We start from the raw sequence: 24,065 nt of genomic DNA, 5'->3' as shown, positions 1-24,065 counted from the left end.
GGGGTGAATGGGAAGGTGTCAGTGGAGGCGAGAAAGGGGAAGGGACAGAGTGGTGCTGTCAGGGAAGGGGGAGGAGGAATGGGGGCAAGAGGAAGGAAGAGGAGAGGGGAGGAGGTGGTGCCGGGAGAAGAGGGGTTGGAAGGAAGGGTGAGCATGAGGAAGGTGGAGGTTGGAGTAAGTTATGTGTGAGTGTGCAGAGGGACATGAGGAGAACTGGGGCAGGGTATGGTGAGCGGGCGGGCACCTGGAAGGAAGAGGACAGGGGGGCAGGTGTTGGGAGGGCAGGGGAAGTAAAGGAAGAGGGAGGTACCAGGAAGGTGCAGGGGGTAAGATAAGGTGCTGGGGTATTGTGTGGGATGAAGCAGAAGGGCAAACATGGGGAAAGGAGGGGAGTGAAGTGGAGGGTAGGGACAGGCACCAGAGGGCAGAGGAATGAGGCAGGCAGGGCAGGTCAGTTGAGGGAGGTATTAGGAGAGGGGATGGGGAGGAGCAGTGAAGGAGGGGTGGCACAGGGGGGAAGGGAAGGGCAGAGGTAGGGTCAGAGAGAATGGGGAGGGGCAGGTCCCAAGAGGGCTGAGGAGAGTGAGAAGGGTAGGAGCCAGGACATCAGAGGAGTGTGAGGGGGGGCAGCAGCAGGCACCAGGGCTATGTCTAGACTGCAGGCTTCTTTCAAAAGAGGCTCTTTCGAAAGCATCTTTCGAAAGAGCCTCTTTCGAAAGATCGCGTCTAGACTGCAGGCGGATCTTTCGAAAGAGAAATCCGCTTTTTCGAAAGAGAGCACCCAGCGAGTCTGGATGCTCTCTTTCGAAGACGGCCTCTTTACATTGAAGAACGCCTTCCTTCGAAAGAGGAACTTTCGAAGGAAGGCGTTCTTCCTCGTGAAACGAGGTTTACCACCATCGAAAGAAAAGCCGCGTTCTTTCAAAATAATTTCGAAAGAACGCGGCTTGAGTCTGGACGCAGAGGAAGTTTTTTCGGGAAAAGGCTACTTTTCCCGAAAAAACCCATGAGTCTGGACACGGCCCAGGTGAGCAGATGGGGTGAGGGGAAGATGGGAGACATGGCAGCACAAAGGAAAAGGAATAGGTTTATAACTCAGGTGCCACAGTGGCACACATCCAAACAAACTCACATGACCTCAATATTGGTGCCCAAAGCAAAACTCCGCTCATGGATGGAAAATCTTAGAGGGAATACTGTTCGTGACCCACTATATACTCCATATCCCTTTTCCACAGTTCTCCTTCATAGGTAGTCATTTTCCATTTTGTGCTCCAAAGTGTAGTACTTTGCATTTGTCCTTATTGAAATTCATCCTATTTATTTCAGACCATTTTTACAGTTTGTCAAGATCATTTTGAATTCTAATCCTGTCCTCCAAAGCATTTGCAACCACTTCCAGCTTGGGATAGTCTTCACATTTTGTAAACAAACTCTATGCATGGGTTCCTGACTTACAGTTTGGGATTCCATTGGGCACTGTGGCATCTAAAAGTTTGCCATCACAACTCTGAATCCAAGTTCTCTTTATAGATCTAGTCCCTGATCAGTGTTGAAAATTTCACTAGGCACCTGCTGGTATTGTTAGGCACCTAAATGCCTTTAAAAATCCAGGTTTATGCATTTAGGAGCCACTTTTGGAAATGGGACTTAGGCTCTTATGTCATTTAGGTACTTTTGAAATTTTACCCTCTCTCTGTATTGAAAGTTATAATGGTTTAATTACATGTGTATTTTAAACTGATTTAAAGTTTCTCTTATTCATCTTGGTGTACATTGGAGCTGGAGCTGTAACACCAGCTCTGACTGAATGGTCCCCCCTTGGTTAACTTTGTGGCAGGATGTAAGATACACAATGAAAGGTAGGGTGCACCCATTCACACTGCAGTGTGATGCCTCCACAACCTTTCCCAGATATTAAAATCTTTCGCAGCATGGTGAAATGTTTCTGCAGCAGGGAGGCAGCAGGCTATGGCATGTAGGGCACTATATACTACTTGCCTCAGCAGTGCCTCACTGTCTGCCAGGAATCAGGATTTGCAGTAGAAACCAGACTGGAAGTAAGAGCTGAAGCACAGCCATTCTCTAGGCAACCTAACAAGCACATCTGGCCTGCCTCATGGGCTACTCTGCCAGAGTGGTGTGAAGAGCCAGTTGACTGGCCCTTAAGCCCAGTAGCAGCAGCTATTCCGGGGCTGTTCAAATCAGAAGCCATCACAGCCATAGTCCAGTGAGCCTGTTTCTTCCTTGCCTTGTTTCTGCCTCGGACAAGGTCTTACCCTTGTTTTTGTCTCACTTTAGGTATCCTGATCCTGACTCTCAGCTCCAATTCCCAGCTGTTGGCTCCAGTGCTGAGCCATTGCTCCAATTCCCAATTATGGTTCTCTTACTGCCTCTGTATAAAAAAATGGTACTCCCACATCTTGAATACTGTGTACAGATGTGGTCTCCTCACCTCAAAAAAGATATTTTAGCCTTGGAAAGGGTTCAGAAAAGGGCAACTAAAATGATTAGGGGTTTGGAACAGGTCCCATATGAAGAGAGGTTAAAACGACTGGGACTTTTCAGTTTAGAAAAGAGAAGATTGAGGGAGGATATGATAGAGGTCTATAAAATCATGAGTGGTGTGGAGAGGGTGAATAAAGAAAAGTTATTCATTAGTTCCAATAATAGAAGAACTAGAGGACACCAAATGGGAAGCAGGTTTAAAACTAATAAAAGAATGTTCTTCTTCACACAGAGTGTAGTCACCCTGTGGAATTCCTTTCCAGAGGAGGCTGTGAAGGCTAGGACTATAACAGAGTTTAAAAAGAAGCTAGATCATTTCATGGAGGTTAGGTCCATAAAAGGCTATTGGCCAGGGGATAGAAATGGTGTCCCTGGCCTCTGTTTGTCAGGCTGGAGAAGAATAGCAGGAGACAAATCATTTGATCATTGTCTTCAGTCCACCCTCTCTGGGGCACCTGGTGCTGGCCACTGTCGGCAGACAGGCTACTGGGCTAGATGGACCTTTGGTTTGACCCAGGCGGCCGTTCTTATGTTCACCTTTAAGTCGGGCCTTTGACCTCTGACTTCAGCTCTGGGCTCCTATTCTGATAGGGTTGCCAGGGATACAGGAAGCTAACAGCCTTCGTGGGCTCCTGGGTGGCTCCACACTCCTAAAAGTTATTTATTCTATTTCAAATGGTGTTGAAAAATTATATACTTTTTTAAATGTTTTTGTGCGCTGTTTCCTAACTGAATGGTGATCTGTCTTCGACTATATCAGATAACTGTTATTAACAGCAACAGACAAGGTTTTAGTTCAATAGCCCCGAGGTTTAGCTCTGTGTAATGTTTTCAGAAAAAGTCTGGAAAAACAGAACTCTGACAGCAAACAGTTAAGCTCAGGAGCAGAGAGAAGGGGAGTGTAATAGGTTATGTCTGAGCACCTCTGGACTGATTCCCTCATTACAACAGCATGTATTTTGACCCTGCTTAGGAGTTTTGAGCGGACAGGGGCCAAAAAAAGCATGCATGAAAGTGAATTAAAATAAAAGATGAACTACTTATATAGGAATTCTTCAGGATAAACATGTGAAGTTCATTGAAAGCAATATATGAGAATTCAGGGATGTGTGGAAGAACCTAAGTATTTTAAAGGCAGCATCAAACCTATCCAAAGTAATCACACACCTGTCATAAATTCTTAGCAATTCAGAAGCAACCATAAATACCACACTTTTAAGAATGGTTCCATTGTTCCATTTTAAAAGTTATCTTGTACACATTTAAATATATTAGTATTTGGAAAACTGGATACATCCCCTTGGACATGATGTAAACTAGCCTCCTGAACACCCTGACTAAAGAATGGGTTTGCATTAACATTAGGGTTACCAACTCTGACTGAAGCTATCCCAACATAATGTAATGCCATTCTCTTAAATATAGCCTATTAAAATCTCCAGGATTTATTTCAACAGACACCGGGAGATCGATGCCAATTCTGGGAGACTCCAGGACAATCCTAGAGGGTTGGCAACATTAATTACTACACAGAAGAGAAAGTCCCACTTTTTTCCATTACATTTATCTTCCTTGAAACTACAAGGAACAATTGAAAACTATTTCCACCACATATAAAATAAGTATTCTGTGAGGATCTTTATTGCACTGAACTGTGGAAGGAATGTAAATACTGAAATGAAAGGAAACTCTGAAATGAATGGGTGAGTTAAAAAAAAGTTAAAAAAAACATGAAGTGATATCAATGAGACAGCAATCTAACTGTATCCATCTGAAGCAAGATAATATTAAAATGAAAAGTATTTGAAAGCAAGTAGGTCTGCAAACCCCACTATCGAAGCTGAAAGGTGAGAGTCTGAGGGTTGCAGGCACTCCAGTCTTGAAATTGAAACTGAAAGGCGACAACCTAGAGGCAACACTCATGCAAGCCCTGATGATCAGGCTGAAAGAATACAGCCTGAGGGCACAAAGCATACAGACCCTGACAGTAAGTTTGAAAGCAGAGAGCTTCAGGCAAGAATCACTCAGACCCTAACAATAAGTTGGAAAAGACTGATCTTAAGCAGCATCATGTATTAAGCCCCTGAAACAGAAAAAGGAAGGAGATAACTCAGGATCTTGTGAATGTTATAGATAATGAACCTGATTGGTAGGAAATGGAATATAGCACACATTTAAACTATGAATTTAAAAGAGCACAAGTTAGAAATGGACCCAGAATTGAAATGGAGCATGTGAGTGTGTATTTAGGGGGAGGGGGAAGAGAAGGGAGAATAGGAAGTGCATCACAGATTTACTGCAAAAACTACCACCAACAATAATGCAACAATCCCCAGTGCGTACATCTAACCTATGATATTAGTTTCATACCTTGACAAACATGTACACTTATCTAAAGAGTTATAATTAATCAAAAGGACTCCTTTAGTACAATCCAATTGTGTAATAACTTTACAAAAGTTCTTTTCTTCATTGAAATAAAATGCTTAAATATTTCCAAATCAAATAAGTTTTCATTGTTTTTTTTCCTGGATCCTGATCAGGGACAAAAACAAATGTCAGAAAGTATTTTCCATATGATGGATATACTGTTTTTCAATCAGCTCTACTGTAGGTACTCAAAGGGAAGTTCAAAACAAAAGCATATCCACTTTTATGTCTCCTTGGTTACATCTAGACTGCAGCCTCTTTCGAAAAAGACTTTCTAGACTGCAACCAGTACATTCGAAAAAGCAAGCCGCTTTTTCAAGAGAGAGTACCTAGGCAGTCTGGATGCTCTCTTTTGAAAAAGCACATTTGCATTACATAGTGCCTTTTTTTGAAAGAGCACTTTTGAAAAAAGACGTTATTCCTTGTAAAACGAGGTTTCCCACTGTCGAAAAAACTGCCACGTTCTTTCGATTTACTTTCAAAGAACGGGGCAGCAGTCTAGATGCAGGGGAAGTTTTTTTTTAAAAAAAGGCCACTTTTTTAAGAAAAACCCTGTAGTCTAGACACACCCTTTATGATGTTCCTTCCCCTCATAAACACTGACTCAAGTGTATTTTTCAGCATTAGATTTCATATTAAAGAAAACAAAAATCAAAGAAAGAACTAATCCCACAGAAAGAGAAAGGGAAATAGTACAGCAATCTACATTTCAGATAAAGAACACAAAAAATATAATGAGTTGCATAACTACTTTCACCACTGCTATGATCTTATCACATCTTACAGTCGATGAAGACTCAATCAAACTTCCTTTCTCGCTGGTTTCATTTCAGTTCCTAAAATCTGTACACTACTAAAATATTCTGTCCAGTGTTTCAGAGGCTCAGAACAGCTGGTTGTGTCAGTTTTGCTAAGTTTTGTGATAGCTATTATGAAAAATGTGAAATAAAATACTGGGCGTATTATTTCTTCATAAGAGAAAGCTTTTAGACCTTTATCTTTCAGTTCACTCTGATTATCTTCATAAAACATTTTGGATTTGAATTTAAAATTAAATGGTTTATAGAATCCACATTCCTCTCATGTCCACAATTTCCACTTCCCTCCTTAATGAGGTAGCAGTTATGAATCTAAGTGGGAACATTTGACTGTTCAGTCTGGCAGCAGTTCTCACATCTCCAAGAATTATGAAAGTAATCACATGCTGAAAAAATATCCCTACTACAACTCTTGTTATGGCCCTCAGATTTCTAATTTACTTGTTTTAAATTAATGACTGTTTAGTCTGCTATATAATAAAAAGAAGAGGTATCATAGGAGCTAATCCGTTGCATAGTAATCTTGCTATCTCTGAGAGTCACAATAATTTTCACTTACAAGACAGAAAATACACAATACAATAAATAGGCTTCCTTTGCTTATGCCATGGCAAAAACTGTAGATTATCTAAACCATGTATTAAAAAGACAAATAACTACTAAGAACTTTTCCCTTATGATTTTTTTTATTCTGCCCATTTTTTAAATATTTATTTTATAGTTTGATAATGTGATCAAAATAAAGGGAGCTAAGCAAACCTAGGGATATAAAGACAGCAGAAGTATGACACAGTGTGAACTTTATTCACTTGTCATTTAATGCATGTTTTTAACCAGCAATTGCTTTAGTAACAATTTAACAGCAAATCAGTTTGAGTGGCATTGCATATTACAATGAATAGGACCTAATAAGTAATATATCTGGATCCAAATTTTGCTTTTTATCTCTACTGGGCCTTAGCACAACTCTGGGACCAAATATTTCCAAATTTATTGAAAGTTTGGAAGTGGTTCTGAGCTTTGGTCTTTGGACCCATGTCTAATGACAGTTGTCATACATGGAACATCAGGTGTTGAAACCTGTTAGAAAAATGGTATCCAGCTCAGTCGAACTGTAGCCAGAGATAATATCAGTTCCTACAAACAAATATTAATGCTATCCCAGAAAGAAAGAAACATCAATACTCAGTTTTCTAAATAAAGGGTGGCTAGATAAAAGAGAGACAATAATACTATTTGTGATCAAATTATGAGCACAAAGCTAACAAGACAATGAGAGAGTGACCTGCATGCGGAATTATACACAGATAATTTCTTTAAAAAGAAAAGTCTAAGAAAAAGTGACTGAACACTTGGAAGGAGAGAGCAAACTCCCTTTATAAGGCTTTGAAGTCCCAACTTTTTACTCTATTTTACTTTGCAGTTGTTACAACTTTTGAAACTATATAAATATCAGAGATGGACACAGTATTTCCTGGCTAGAGCCTGGGTTTTTTTTCAGGTGTCCTTTTTAAGGTGTTACTGACTAGCAATACATAATTTAGCCTAATAGAAAGCTGAACAAAGAGAAAATTCATTTTCTCTGATTCTCTAGTTGCAATTTTATAAAGGGAAGAAAAGTGAAATGGTAAAGACTGGAGGGTGGGGAATTTGCTACTTTTGATCTACTTCATGAGTATCTAAAATGTCTATTTTCATAGTACCAGAGAGCTGAGGTGGGCCTTATGGAGGAAGGTTTAATGGAGGTAGAGGACATGATTTACAAAGTTCCTAGAAATGGATCAAGTCCTAAGGGGAGTTTTCTTTTTTGGAACAAAAAGGGTTCTCACAAGATTGATTTTATATTATGGATATTTTTCCACTGATATTTGTATTCTAATCAATTCTTCAAATTACAAATCTGAGGGCACGTCTAAACTACATGGCTCCGTCAATGGAGCCATGTAGATTTGTTGACACAGCAAAGGAAAATGAAGTGGCGATTTAAATAATCACTGCTTCGTTTAAATTAAAATGGCTGCCGCATTGTGCCGATCAGCTGTTTGGCGGCACAGCGTTGTAGTCTGGACGCTCCGCAGTTGACATCAAAGGTATTTGTCGACCTCCCCAGTAAACCTAATCCCATGAGGCGTAATGGGGAGGTCGACAAATGCCTTTGATGTAGACCGCGGAGCATCCAGATTATAGTGCTGTGCTGCCAAACAGCTGATCAGCATAGCGTGGCAGCCATTTTAATTTAAATGAAGCGGTGATTATTTAAAGCACCGCTTCATTTCTCTTTGCCTACAACCCTAATCGACATGGCTCCATCAACGGAGCCATGTACTCTAAACGTCCCCTTACAATGTATCATTTCAAGTCAAATCTCAAGAGTGCACAACATTTGAGTTTGATTGTGTTGACTGGCCAAAATAAATGTGTCTATGTAGATTATTTCACACAGGCAGACAAACACACACATACACCTTTCTATGCTGAATTTCCATAAGATTGTATCCACTAAAATTAAGCAATATCTTGGAAAGTTTTGGTATGCACTATATCATAGTCAATAACCTGGGTCAATAACCATGATAAATGCAAGCTACAGGTTATTTTCTGCTAGTCAATATTCTTGTATTATAAAGTGAACAATCTGAAAAGGAAATTTTTCTGAGATAATAAACTATCAGTAATTGAGAAGTTCTGGGTGTATTGTGGAAACATTCAAAACAACCGATTGTTATAAAATAAAGAAAAAATGGTTTTGAGTACATGCCCTCTTTAACAAAAGGAATTGACCCCAGAATTTTAGTAGCATCACTTTATAAATAAATCAGAATTAGACTTGTTTGTCCCCACAGTAATAATTACTTTGGCTTCATGGATCTTATGTCCAAGGGTTAGTTCTTTGTTTTTCAGTCCAACTCTTAGAAAGGCAAGAAAACTAAATGATGTCATGTTGGTTCTGCTGCTATCTTTTCTTTTACAACTTTGTAAGAATAAAAGAATCCATGGAATTAACTCTCAATAGATGTCACTGTCTTGGGTTTTGCATCAGGATGACGTTGCTGTGAATCAGGTCAATAGACAAACTTCTTCAGAACTGACCCCTTGCCAAAGTCTCTCCATGACTGGTGTGGAACTTGAACCAAAAATCAGTTTCTGAGACTTGATGCACTTTGCCCACCTGAATATGACTTCAACAAAAGTCATACATGGTGAACACATCTCAGAATAAGGCCCCTTTTGTTGTTTGAGTCACCATGGCTGTGTCTACACTGGCAAGGTTTTTCCAGAAAATCATCTGATTTTCCGGGAAAACTTGCCAGCTGTCTACACTGGCTGCTTGAATTTCCGGAAAAGCACTGACGATCTAATGTAAAATCATCAGTACTTTTCCGGAAAAACTATGCTGATCCCGTTAGGGCAAAAGTCTTTTTCTGAAAGACTTTTGCCTGAAAGGGCCAGTGTAGACAGCACGGTAGTGTTTTCCGCAAAAAAGCCCTGATCATGAAAATGGCGGTCGGGGCTTTTTTGCGGAAAAGTGCGTCTAGATTGGCCACGGACACTTTTCTGGAAAAGTGTCCTGCCAATCTAGATGCGCTTTGCCGAAAATGCTTTTAACGGAAAACTTTTCCGTCAAAAGCATTTTCGGAAAATCATGCTAGTGTAGACGTAGCCCTTCAGTTTAATCTGTAAACCAATATCAAGTTTGATTTACAAGGGCTTTAAGGCTCAGACTATGCATTGATAGTAAAACGCTTTAGGTAAAATGAAAGTATGCAAAAGAGTTATTCTAAAATGCCTTTACTAAAGATCCATGCTTTTATAATGCCTCTGAATTAAAGATATGCCAGCTCATTCCTGTCTCATTCATGAGCCTGTCATGGTAAGCAGAAAGATATAGTTAGTTATTCAAAACAAATTGTTACATAGAAAATAATTTATTCTTGCACACACCTTTAAACAAAAACTATGTGAAATGTCTGTGTTTTTTATATTACTTATAACAACTAAATTGTGAATTGAGAGTTGTCATCTGACAAAATATTGGTTCCTGTTTTTTTTTCTATTCATATTTTATTTACATTTAAGAAATATTTTACCTGATGTTATAAGTAAAACCTAAAGAAAAGAACCCTAAACCTGTACTGAAATAAATGTTATTATTGCTACATTTGTTCAGAGGTACACATGCTTGAATGAATATGTATTCTGCAGACATCTCAAAAACACATCAGATTTCAGTTTGGTGCTTTTCAGTTTTAAAAAATTCACTTCAGAATATTAAATGCAAAATCAAATGTTTATCTATCTACCTACATAACTCATTGCCTCAAACAAACCAACAAAAGGAAAGACATCTATTGTTCTTTTGAATAGACAGTTTTCCATTATACAGTAGATTCAGACTTATTTCAGAGAGAGTCAAAGCAGGAGTCCTTATGATAGTAGCACCAAACAAAAATAGCATGACATATTTACAAGTTTTATAATAGAAATCCTGTCAAGAGTATTCTAGTGATACAAGGCCTTTTTTTGTCATACTCATTCCCGCTCCTTTTGAGAAAACAGATCTTCCTTTAATCCACTGCCTCACCAAATGAACCCCCACATTACATGAATTCAGCAACAGAAAGTAGGGCTTGTCTCAAGCATTGACATTGCAACATGCCCTATCATTCAGCATGAACAGCCTGAATTAAAGTCCTTTAAAATAATTGGGAGCCTATCCATGGAGGTCAGTGGACTTTGAATCAAGCCATCATCACCCATTTGTATACATTTCAGCAAGCTTTTAGAAAAAAAGTCTAGTTGAAAGAGCTGGAAGTTTGGCTGCACTTGAGTTTGTTCTACTTGCTGGATCAGTAGATATGTAGAAAGTCTGGTTCTCATCAATGGGCCCAGGCATACAAACAGCAATGTACTCTCTTGAATCTCAAAGAACTTTACAAGGTGGATAAATATCATTATACCCATTTTAAAATGGAGCCAACACAAACACCCACAGCTTCCCTGGGTTTGCTGACTCAGGTTCCCAAGACTCAGGCCGTGGGGTTGTAAAACTGCTGTTCAACCATTCAGTCAGGCTGGAACCCAAGCTCTGGGAAACCAAAAGCAAACTGAACCCTGGAAAGCCCAAGTCATTTGGGTCTTTTATTCCAGCATAGATGAATTTAGGATGTGTCTACCCTGTACCGGCAGCGCGAAATAAGCTACGCAATTTGAGCTATGCAAATTTCATCGCTTATTTCAAGTGTATTTTGAAATAGCTTATTTTGAATTTTGAAATAGAGAACTATTCCTAAACATCCCTTAATCCTTGTGGAATGAGTTTTACAGGGACTTCAGAATAACACGCCCATTATTTTGAAATATATTTTGAAGTAACAGGTGCACTGTCAAGATGCAGAATAGCTATTTTGGAGTATTGGAAGTATCCCGAAATAGCACACTGTCTAGATGTCCTCTTAGATTCACTCATTTTGAAATTTGGCGCTGTGTTGATAGCACCAAATTTCAAAATAAGCTATTTCAAAATACACTCAAAATAAGTTACGCAAATTGCATAGGTCAAATTGCTCAGCTTATTTCGAGCTACAGGTGCAGTATAGACACACCCTTAGGTGAATAATGGCTGTTATTCTGAAATAACTATGCAAGAATCTACATAGCAGTTCTGGATAGCTTATTCTGACTTCTGTAATCCTCATTTTACGAAGAATAAAGCCTATTCCAAATTAGTTATTTCAGAATAGGGGCTGCATAGATGTTCCACTTCTGCTATTTTGAAATAGCCCCTCACCAAGGCCATTCTAAGTTATTCCTCCCAGGGCTCTAATTCAAGATAGCACATCTACATTAGGGAAGCCTGCCTCGGATTAATTTTGAGGCTTCCCTGCAGTGTAGATGTGCTATTTTGAAATAAGCTATTTAGGAATAACTATTCCGGAATAGTTTATTCCAAAATAACTGTGCAGTGTAGACAGAGCCTAAGTGTCTAGCATCACACAAGTTCATGTCAGATTCCAGATCTCCCTATTTTAAATCCCATATTGCTTTCTATGGTGTCACAGAACTGCCCTTGCATCTTTTAGCTGCCACAAAATTCTTCATCTGGCAACGTATCAAGTAGCCTCAGAATCACTGCAGATTACAGATTATTTTCATACTCTGAACTTCAAGCAGAAATATCACATTGAGCCCTATTTAGCATTTCTTGCTCAGGCAAAACTCACAGAAAAGGCAGAATGAAGAGGCTATAAAATTGTGCTGAGGGCTTGAGTGAAACTGTGTATGCTATCAGTGCTGGGGAGAATTTCACCCTCAGCGAGTCATCTGACAGTTAATACAAATGAGACAGACGTTCTGAAGGTGAGCATCAATGAGAAATGATTCAGTGGCTCAAAGAATGAGTCTCATCCAGCTTGTATGGATGAAACAGCATTTCCAGAACAGGTGTGTAAGAAGAGAACTGGGGTGGGCCATTGTACTCAGCATGTTATTATGTTTGATATAAAATAACTGTGATGTATCAGCATTGCTTTCCACAGCAACTAATTTACATTGGATAGGTTAATTAGTGTTTTAAAAAAATCTGTCAGGTGCTCATTGTCATGTTTAGCTATTATATTTTTTTTCATATTTCACTTCATCTATAGTTACAGTGACAAAAAGAAGATGTAAGGACACGTGCTGGGACACATTATCCAAATATAGAATGATATTATGCTCTAAGTGAGGTTAAACACTGAAATAAAGGTGCCTGCAATAAACTTAGTTGGAATGTATTGTTTTCTATGGGCTCAATCACACTTAGACATTTTGCTGACTCTCACTGAAGTGAATATATACCCTGCACATGGTTTGAGATTTTTGGTATCTCAGTTTGAGCTTAGAAAGCTAATAATAGGCTCCAATCAACTTTGATTAAATTTCTCAGTATTCTGACTGTTCTTGGTAAAGGGACCCTTCAACATACTCAATTTAAGTCCTCCTTTGTGTGCTTTTCCCTTAATGTCACTGTACGACTTATAAGAAACTAGAAAATTTACCCAGCGTTGATGGGGTCCTTAACTCAAATTTTTGTTTTTCTTAATTAAGTCATTGTTTTGGGCTGGGGCTGGGGATGAGGGGTTTAGGTGGCCTCAGGGAGAGAAGACAACCCCATTCCTCTCTCACCAAAGCAGCTTGGGGACAGGTGAAAACCAGCTGCAGTGGGCACACCCAGGGGAGGCATGCCGGACATACCTCTGGGTACGTCTAGACTACGTTCTATTTTTGAAAGAGGATATGCACGTTCTGCACTTCCGATTGCTTTTTCGAAAGTGAAAGTAGTCTGGATGCTTTTATTTAAAAAAATTTTTTTTTTCAAAAAAACGCTCTTCTTTTAAAAAGGTTTAAACGGTTTTTCAAAAAAGGGTTTTTTCCCCCCCCAAAAAACACGTCCAGACAACTTTCACTTTTGAAAGACCTGCTTTCAAAAAAGCGATTGGAAGAAGATATGCAAATTTCCACAGCATTCTGCCGGAATTTGCATATCCTCTTTGAAAAATAAAATGATACATACATGCTCTCAAATATATGATACCATAGTGTCCAACCAGTTCTGAAGAGTGGCTACTGCTAGAGCAAACTAGCCACACTCAGCTGGCCAAATAGCCACATGTGGCTAGTGGCTAGTGTGTTGGACACCACAGAATAGTAGATAGCTGTCCTTTCCTCCACACCTGTCCCCTGCTGCCCCCTTGTTGTCATTATACAGTATAATTGTCCCTGCAGGCACAACCTATTGTCCTGGCACAACCAAACCTTTATCTTGCTTTAAGTAACGATAAGAGGAAGCTGCAAACCAAAATGTGGTGGTCCAGGGTCATACCACTTCAAAGGAGTTCTTTTGTAGACAGACAGATACACACTTGCTCACTCACAAACAAACTCTCTCAAATATGTAGTAGATTGGTGTTATGAACTTCAAACTGTGGCATTCATCACAATAGCCACTGATGGTCTGTGTCTTGGAAATATTAGCAAGAAGGCACCTTACAAGAAGAGAATTCAGTGACTTTTCTCAGTTTCTTTAAAACCTTTTTACTGGGGACTTTGGATTTTTACCTTCTTCCTGAAGCAGAGGCACCACTGGATCTTTTGAGTGATACAGGAGGCCTTATGGATCTCCCAGTGATAAAAGGCCATATGCAACAAAGCCTTATAACACTCCTCTTTTTTCCCCTCTCACTCAGTTTCCTGTGTTCCTGGTTAGTCAGTGTGTATTCTTGGGATTTCCCTAGCATTAGGAATGCTCAGCTATAAATTCAACAGTGCCTCCACATTCCCTAGCAGGCCTAGCTCAGCACCCTCCTTTGTTCTCCATGACTCACACACAGTTCTCTTTATATCACCTGAACTAGAAGCAGATAAATTAGAGCTGAGTTAGAGCTATGAATGGCTTATTGCCTCTTTAATTAAAGTCAAATTCAGTCAGCTCTGAACAACTATCTGAGGAGAGCAACTGGCCTTTGGGCAGAAAAGATCAGACTGATATACAAAGGTGTCATCTACCCTGTAAAACTATTGTTACATCAAGTCTTTGATAAAGTCATGTATTATTATTTTCCAATGTTGCTTCCACCAGGCAAAACTCTCATTGACCCAATGGTGGAAGATCTTACATATAGGCAGGTCCCTTTACTGTGAGTCAATGGGAATCTGATGGTGCTGTACACCTTACAGAAATGGTACAGTGCATAACAAAGTATTCAATTATATTCAGTCACAGTTTAAGCAATGCTTCCATTGACTTAAATGGATTTTTTCCCTTAGAATCATAGAATCATAGGGCTGGAAGAGACCCCAGAAAGTCATTGAGACCTTCAGAAAGGAATAAGCAGGAGTAAATAATAGGTTTTTGGTTTGCTGGCTGAACAAAGTAAAAGAAATCCTCAAAAACTGCTTGAGGTCGGCCAGAAATTATTTTAATTTTAAGTGAACTGAAAAGGCAAGAGTCTAACAAAACATTTTGTTTCATGTTTGATTTTACTTTTAATTTTTTAAGTGAAATTGAAATAAATTTTTAAACAAAAAAGTCAGTCATCCCCAACAACAAAAAAAGGAATCAAAGCATTTTGTTTTAAAAATGGCAAATATGAAACATTGCTAAGATATTTTCCCCCAAACTGGAACAATTAGGTAAATTTGACAAAATTTGTGAAATGTTATGATTTACCTGAATCTATATTTTTCATAAAAAAAGGTTTTATCTGAAATATTTTGCCTCTAGATGGAAGTGCTGAATAATGGTATTTATACATTTAGGGTGTGTCTACACAGCAGCATTATTTCAGAATAACTAACGTTCTTCCAAAATAAAAAAGAGTGCATCTACACAGCAAGCCATTATTTCAAAATAATGGCGAGCTGGAGGACTTCTTACTGTGACTCTTGTAACCCTCATTTCACAAGTAGTAAGGGAAGTTGGAGGAAGAGTGCTCTTCCTTTCACTTTCTACTGTGTATACAAAGCCAAAAGTAGAGTTAAGCTATTCAACATCAGTTATGCAATTGATGTAGCTGAAGTTGCGTAGCTTAATTCGACTTTTGCCCTGCTGTGTAGATGTGCCCTTAACGAAAAACCTAAACCATTTAATCTTTTGTTGAAATAATTCTGGTGTATTTTGAAGTGATCTAAGGTTTACAGATGCTAGAAATGACTGAAGAATTACAGTCACAGGATCAATTCTAAAACCTTTTAAACCTCCACATTTCTAATTGTTTTGGTAAAATTACTTTGCAGATCAGGAACAATGTTTAATTAGTACTAAAACACCTGCTTCATAATACTCAAATCTTGATGTTACAGAAATTAATTACAATTATTACATTTATAAAACTCCGTCATTCTTTGTAATGGAACATTTAGTGTTAATGCAAAGCTATTGAAAGACACTTTTGGTGAATGGAGCCAGCATGTCTAGTTGACAGATGATCCCGGAAATGTTTTAGATAGTAAACAACTATCAAAATAATTAATCAATATAAATTAAAAAAATCTATTTCATAGGATCTAAAGATCAATATTTTAAAGCATTATAATTGAGTTCAAATATATTTTCACTCATGTTTGGATTCTCCTAAATCTCTTCCCCACTCAGTTCTCTAAAATGCTCAGTTTAACTCTAGTTGCATTACTCAGGTTCCTTTATTTGGCATAAAGCAAAGTTATGCTGAATTGATAAGATTCAAGAATAGGGGGTGAGAATGGGAAGAGCTAGCCCCAGGAAAATAGCTCCCTAAGGGTATGTCTACACTACCCTCCTAGTTCGAACTAGGAGGGTAATGTAGGCATACCGCACTTGCAAATGAAGCCCGGGATTTGAATTTCCCGGGCTTCATTTGCATAAGCGGAGAGTCGCCATTTTTAAAACCCCGCTGGTTCGAACCCCGTGCAGCGCGGCTACACGGGGCACGAACTAGGTAGTTCGAACTAGGCTTCATGAGGAGTAACGGTAGTTTGAACTAGGAAGTAATGGTAGTTACTAGGAGTAACGGTAGTTCGACCTAGGAAGCCTAGTTCGAACTACCTAGTTCGTGCCCCGTGTAGCCGCGCTGCACGGGGTTCGAACCAGCGGGGTTTTGAAAATTGCGGCTCCCCGCTTATGCAAATGAAGCCCGGGAAATTCAAATCCCAGGCTTCATTTGCAAGTGCGGTATGCCTATATTACCCCGCTAGTTCAAACTAGCGGGGTAGTGTAGACATACCCTAAGAGAATGTGTATTTTGGCACCCTTTCTTTTAGAAATACTAATTTGATCTCAAAAGATTTATAATTTTTTTGAAAAAATACAAAGTACAGAGCAGAAGACATTCTTGGAAAGTTAAAAGAATTGAGTTACAAATTTTACATGGGGTTATTAGATTTTTTTTTTCTAAAAGCCACAAAGTACACATTAGCAGTGTCTATTTCAGTGGTGGAAGTGGGTCGGCACCATTGGGTATGCTGTACCAGCAAGTTATTTTTAGCCAGTAGGACATACTGAAAAGACTCCCTGCTGGCCATCCCCAGCTCTTCCCCTGAGCTGGCATAGCATCTCAGTGTACAGATCGGAGGTCTGAGGGGAGTGGAGCTGGGAATGGTATGGCAGCTGGAAGACAGGCCAGTGTTCTGCTCCTTTTCCCACTGCACTTCCCAATGGGAAAAAGGCAGAACTGCCAGCCCAGTCCCTGAACCCACAGAGATGTGGCAGCTCCCTGGAGGGGTGGGAGGTTCTAGAAGTTCTGCTCCTTTCCCCACTGGGAGGGGCAGTGGGAAATGAACCATAACTTCGAGTTCTGCCCCAGCCTCTGCACAGAGCAGGGAAAGGAGCAGAACGGACAGCAGCATCTCTGGCTATGTTCCATTCCCTCCTACCCCTGGTAATGTGGGATGGGAGGTGAGGGAGGGAGAAGGGAAAGAGAACAGGAGTACTAGGCTAGGGGCAGGGTAGAATCACATGGCGGGGGTCATGTGGCCTCTTATCTGGTTTACCTTCTCTTCCCATACTGGTAAGAAATGTTGTTTATTGCACCATGGTCCAGTTGATAAATGAATACATACTTTGGTTTTTGCAAGGTTGCCATATTAAAAGGAAAATAAGGCAAAATATGGTTGAAGACTTGAATGACTTGTATATCTAAATAGCCCTATTTATCCACATCTTCAGCCATGTTGTTTTAAAACACATATCAGAAAAGCAGTAAACAAACCCAGTAATAAAGTATATTGATTTAATCCTCCAAACAGAACAATGCAGGCAATTTCTGCACACATGTGGAGCTCCCCGTAACTCTGCATTAACTTGTATCATTAGGACTTCATGCCCATACTTGAATTAGTGTCTATGGTGCCACAGCACTCAGAAGAGTATGGCTTAGTTGTCGGAAAACCTGATGGGGAATATTTTAATATATTTTTGCTCTGTCACTCACTCACTAAGTGAACCTGGAAAAATAATTTAGTCTTTCTATACTTTCACATCCGAATCTGCAAAATGGGAATAAACAATAAGCCTCTGTGTCACAAATTTTATAAACACTAAATTAGAACAGAGAGAATTAAATAATGTGTTTGGTGCTGCAGAAGGGTCTCATACCTGGAACTGGACACCTTTCAACAAAACACTGTTGTCAGAACATGCTAGGGAAAGGGAAAATTCCACAGCGGATTATTTTTGGAGCAGGAGAATTGTAGGGATCAATTGCAGAAGAACGCTGTATGTTCAAAGAATAGGGGTGGTGAAGCCGCATTCCCCCTCTTTCTCATCTCCTCCCAATCCTACTACTGATGAGCCAGAAGCAAGCCTCTAGGAACATACGCCATTGTAGTACGAATGAATTGTAGATAAAGGCGGGACCATAACAATTTTGTTTTCCTAAATGTACTGATCATGTAAACGAAGTCAAAGGACAAGCAGTACCCCTGGGCCATAATGTAACAAGCAATGAGTAATCCCCAGAAATTTCCAAACTGCCACAAACAAGGTAGACACACAGTATTTAAAGCTGCACCAGAGCACAGCAATTTGGACCTCACCGATGGGCTTTGGGTACCGGCGCCTCGGAATCTGAGACAGTCTCCCACTTCATCCTCAACCGAAACAGGTTCCCCGTCTAGCAGAAAGAATATAAGAAATGCCACTTTTCCTATCATGCTGCACAGGGGCACAGCTGACAGTGTCAGGAAATAAACTGCTTGGCTGTGTCTACACTGCACCCCTTTTCCGGAAAAGGGATGCAGATGAGACAAGTTGGAATCGCAAATAATGCGGGGGATTTAAATATCCCCCGCTTCATTTGTATAAACATGGCTGCCGCTTTTTTCCGGCTCGGCGCTTTGCTGGAAAAAAGCGCCAGTCTAGATGGGGATCTTTCGGAAAATAAAGCCTTTTCTGAAAAGTCCCTTATTCCTGATTTTAAGAGGACTCAGGGACCTTTCGGAAAAGGCTTTATTTTCCAAAAGTTCCCCATCTAGACTGGCGCTTTTTTCCAGCAAAGCCCCGAGCCGGAAAAAAGCGGCAGCCATGTTTATACAAATGAAGCAGGAGATATTTAAATCCCCCGCTTCATTTGCAATTCCGACTTGTCTCATCTGCAAGGCTTTTCCGGAAAAGGGGTGCAGTGTAGACACAGCCCTTGTGTTTGATAGATACCTGTGTAGTGTTTTTTGTACTTTGAGAACCCAGTGTTGGACCTGAGACTCACTCTTGCCAGCAACAAGAAAGCACAGAGTTCTTCCAAGAATTGCTCATCCCTAGGAGCAGGGCACCTTGCATTAGTGATTCACAGGGGAACCTGATCCCCCTCCAACAGCCTTCTACCCATTGTCATGGGTATAAACAATAGAGTCTAATTGACTCCCTTCTGCTCCAGGAGTTACTCAAAACTCCTCTCTCCAGGCAGTCACTCCAGGAGGTGATTCCAAGGACACTAGTCTTCCTTAGCTGTCAGTGTGGTTGAGGGAGGGACACCTGCTGGAAGGGCAGGGAAGGATCAGAGGGTCACTTACTCTGCTCCCAGCAGTGAGGTTCTTCCTTTGTAAGGTGAGCCCATGCTGCAGAAGTGCTGGCAGCTCCCTTGTTGCACCTGCAGCAGCTCATGGTGACTGGTAGTCAGCCTTCAGCTCAAGGTGGGCTCCATGGTGTCATGCAGAGGCTACATCTTGCCAGAACCCATAGCCATCCTGCAAACCCTCTGGCCACTTCTAGATTCCCATGTACGTCACTTTTACTGCCTGTGCTGAGAAGAGTGAGTGTGGTGGTCCCTCATATCACTCCCTGCTTTGGGCAGTCCCCTGCCTACCAGTGGCATGCACCTCTATGCTGCACAGTGTCCCCTGAGAAAGGCTGCCTGGGCAGCTGCACACCAGTAAGGCCTTCTCTGGCTATCGGGCATACCATACAGCCAACATTACACAGCAAATCTCTTATTTTATATACATACATGCATTAGACTGTATTTACTCTGCATTGCATCACACATTTTGAGATTGGCTTGGTTACTTTGTAGGTATCAATCCCTGTATGGCATTCTTTATCCAGGCACTCTCCATGTAAGACTTCACTCTCTCCCCCATTCTACATTCCAAGCTTATTTTATCCAGGGTTTTCTCATCCACTGTAAATGGTTCCCTGGGTATTCCCCCTTACCTTAATTAATACAGACATTGTGTTTACAGCCTGTGGAACCATTTACCTCCCTAATCCTGTCTCTCCAGAAATGAAAGCTCACACAGTTCCAATTACTCATGTCCAATCAGGCCTAGAGTCCACTACTTTTGTTTTTCTTTTTTATTTCAGCATTCATTTTATTAGCATTATATTCCTGTCTGTCTTTCTTTCTTTTAAGTTCACTTCCCAGCAACATATTCTCAAGATCACTGTAGCTGTAATTATTTAAACCATCATTAATAATATGCTTAAAGAACAACCCAGAGAGTGCAAGCTTGTCTCCTCTGATATAGCTCACCAGGGTGTAATTCTACATTGTAAGTTAGCTTTGCCTTTGAATCCATCTGTAATTTTAAGCTTGCTTTTATTATAGTATAAAAACCAGGCACAAACTGTAGTTTTTTCCTTCTTTATTACCTCTGAAAATTTAAGTCTGAAACAGAATATAAGGCAATTCCATGGGTCCATACCAGAATTGGTTCTTCTCAGACACCACACCATACTTGTCATAGGCAATTTATGACTTTACTAATGTTCTACCATCTCAACTGTACTTGCAGTTTGGAGACTGTTTCCCAAGAGTGAACCCACAGAGTTGACATTACATCTACACATGTTTGTGTTCCCAGGTGCAAACATCAGTACAACATGGGTTTTTCAGACTTTGCATTCTCTCACAACAGTATTTGAGAAGGGAAAATATACTTCTACCATACTCTCTGGGTTACTGTAATTTCACAGTGTTGGACTCTTGCTATTTGTTTTATCTTGCAACAACTGTTTTGTGGTAAAACTTTAAACATTTTTGTGGTTATAAAGGAGGGTAAGTTTTCTTGCTTCATATTCTTAAAGCTGCTTTTACTCTGTATAACATGTATACCCCATGTACTACATACTGTATTATTACAACATATTGATTTACTGCCATATTTTTAAAAGCAATTACAATATCATGCATATGATATTCAGTTAAAGCTTTGTTAATGAGTCCTTGATTTTGCTCTTCCATTTGAAATGTTTCTTCATGATCCCATAGCATCTCTGTGTCACTTTGGCTTTAAAATTGATATGTCATTCTTAACAGTTCAGATTTTGCACCAAACCTACTAGGTCTTTTTTTGGTACAGTTCTCCCCTTCCCAACTTTGGTAGTTTTAGGCACTCAAAAGTGTACATTTTTATTCAGAAACTCCTCATACTAGCTTGGATACAAGATACTGCATGCAATCTGTTTTCTTCTTTCATTGCTTCTTCCTTCCCCCTCCAGGTTCTCATCTTTAATGCCCTACAAAATGAGTACATTAAACATGTCTGTTTGGATTAATTTTTGTATAATTGCTGAAAAAATGGTTCACATAATTCTCCATGGGTTACCCTATGACTTATACTGACATTAATTTTGTGTCATTCACTTGATTTACTTCTTAAAAGTATTATATGGCTCTGCATTTTTCACTAACCCTATTTCTTTTCACAGCCATGTTTTCACCCAGCTTTTCTTTACTGTTATGTCTGTATATGAACTTTATATTATAACTGTCTGGAAATTTTTTATTGTGTTTTCTTCCAAACATGCCAGTTTTCCTAAACTGACAGATGTGCCAGAGAGGATTAGTTTCAATACATTTCTCCACTTAAAAAATATTGAAAGAAGTTTCAAAATTGTTATAACAAAAACATGAAACTGTTCAAAACATTTGAAATGTTTTTGAAACAAAACACTGCAACTGACCTGAACTTTTGCCTTTTAATATTTTTATTATATTGACATTTTCTCCAAATGTGGTTTGGTTTTTTTTTTTTTTTTTTTTTTGAAATCTCAACAATTCTCAGCAGAAGAAAAAATGTTTCCCACTCAGCCTAACTAACTACATTGTTAGGTACTGGAGTTTGCAGAACTATCTAGGGGTATGTAACAGACATACAGAAAATGCTACAGCTCATTAAAAGAGGGAGCATTGTTCCCTCTAAACTGAGTGGCAGCACAGCTTCACAGGTGATTAATCAGCCCTGCCCAGTCAGTCAGCTCCCTGCATGGAACTCTAAGCCTCTGAGTGCATGGGCCTGATTAATCACTGGTGAAGCTGTGCTGCTACGCAGCTTAGAGGGAACACTAGAACACTAGATGAGGAGGAGGATAGTCTCCTCAAACATGACTCAGTAGCTCATTAAGCCACTGCTTCGATGGGACACAGCCAATGGCTCCACCATCTCTCTGTCCTTCCCCATTTTTTGTCAGGGAGGGGTGTTCCCTAGGAAGCAGATACTATCCCTAAACTCAGGGAAGTGAATCATATCTTAGAATCATAGGTTAGGGATGGAAGGTCATCTAGTCCAATCACCTGCTCACAATGAAGCCAACCCAATTAAATCATTCCAGATGGGGCTTTAAAAACCTCTAAGGATGGAGATTCCATCATCCCAAGTGTAGTAATTCTTCCTGACCTTTACACAGACTATGGAAATAAGTTTTATTCCCTTCCCTACCCTCTACTTTGCACCCACATAAGGACTAGGTGGACTCTAACCCTAATCACATTGTACCACACTTCTGATACTTTACTTCTGGTGTTTCCTCATGTGAATGATCTTTGAATATTTGTCCCCCTGAATTTGTTTAGCTCTTCTCTTGTATGTAATAGGCTGACCTACTTTTTCTGTTTAACAAACTTTTAACAATTTCATCGTTTGTAGTCAAATCGTTCTGGTTGGCAGAGCTACCTGGCACGTCTACAGGTGGCCGATAGGGGGGTCCTCTTTTCAGAGGTTTGCTGCAAAATAAGTGCACTTTGTCGTGCGAATATGCAGCCACGGACCAGCAGCGGCAACATTACCAGAGTGTGATGGGACATTGGGTGGTATCCAATGCTCTGACTAAAAGTCACAAGTGCCCGATGACGATGTTGTGACATGGAGAGTGCAGCCCACCATTAAAATAAGGCTTCCCTACCCCCTCACTCTTCTGGTTGAGGGTCTGGGATACTTGGGTCCCTGGTTTACTTTGAATAATCCGATTGGAGTATGAACCATGATTGGTCACCAGCATCCAAGGGATAGTGACTCCTTACGTCATCCCAGGGAAGAGAACCCTGACAGAAAATTCCCCACTGCCTTGTGGGTAGGTTCAGGAGATCCAAAGGCTATGGGAGTAAACCCAGACAGATAATCCAGAGTGGAGACCCTAAGGTGGTTAACAGTGAGGTTTCATCCAATCTGCTTTTTTGGCATATCCTGCAGTCACTTCAGTTCCTAACATACTGGCTTTTGTCTTTCCTTTGGCTCTAACTGGGGTGACCGAGAGGTGGATAGTGCCGCTTGGCAATGCACTTTCCTCAAACACTAGCCCAGGCAATGCAGCATGCAGGAGGAGAAACTTACCCACACGCATCTATATACAGCTACTACAGTTGATAAAACAAACCAACTTGCCTCCGGCTTGGTAGCTGGAATGTGCGGACAATGTGTCCTGGACTTGAACCTGATCATGATCATACAAACATGGATTCAATATGTAAAACAGCAGTCATAGACCAACAGTTACATAAATTGAATGTTGACATTGTTGCTCTCCAGGAGACCAGATGCTGGATTAGTAAAAGAAACCAACTACACCTTCTTCTGGAAGAGTTTGAGTTCAGAGAAACTCTGTCTTTAAGGAGTTGGCTTTACTGTTCGAAACAATCTGATGAACTTTATCAATACACCCATAGCTGAATCAGAACATATTATATCCCTAAAGCTCAGCACCAAGTCAGGATATGTTAACATTGTAAGTACTTATACACCCACACTAACATCATGCACTGAAGTCAAGGACCGCTTCTATGGTAATCTTCAGAAAGTTGTCGATTCCTGTTCATCCCGTGAACAACTGTATATCCTTAGTGATTTTAATGCATGAGTAGGACGTGATCACCAGTCCTGGCCCATTTGCCTAGGTCATCACGGCATTGGGAAAATGAATGAAAATGGTCAAAGGCTTCTTGAATTCAGTTCTCAGAATCCTTTCTCCATCACTAATACTTTTTTCAACTTAAAAGACTGTCACAAGGTCTCGTGGCGCCACCCTAGATCCAGTCACTGGCATCAACTAGACCTTGTACTGGTCTGCGGAAAACATCTCAACTC

The 24,065-nt window shown here is 40.2% G+C and overlaps 2 protein-coding genes across 2 annotated transcripts in view; one reads left to right on the top strand and one right to left on the bottom strand.

Annotated features, from left to right (window-relative positions):
- CNTN5 (contactin 5) overlaps window positions 1–24,065 on the bottom strand; it is a 1,036,023-nt gene that overhangs the window by 979,471 nt on the left and 32,487 nt on the right. The window lies entirely within an intron of this gene.
- Window positions 1–24,065, top strand: part of LOC149525960 (protein CFDP2-like) — a 197,387-nt gene that overhangs the window by 173,097 nt on the left and 225 nt on the right. The gene's annotated exons all lie outside the window — the stretch shown is intronic.

This window comes from Pelodiscus sinensis, chromosome 1, assembly GCF_052426305.1.
Source record: "Pelodiscus sinensis isolate ZL-2025 chromosome 1, ASM5242630v1, whole genome shotgun sequence".
Classification (NCBI taxonomy): domain Eukaryota; kingdom Metazoa; phylum Chordata; order Testudines; family Trionychidae; genus Pelodiscus; species Pelodiscus sinensis.
Note: the sequence above shows the minus strand (reverse complement) of the source record. Positions and strands in the feature narration are given on the sequence as shown.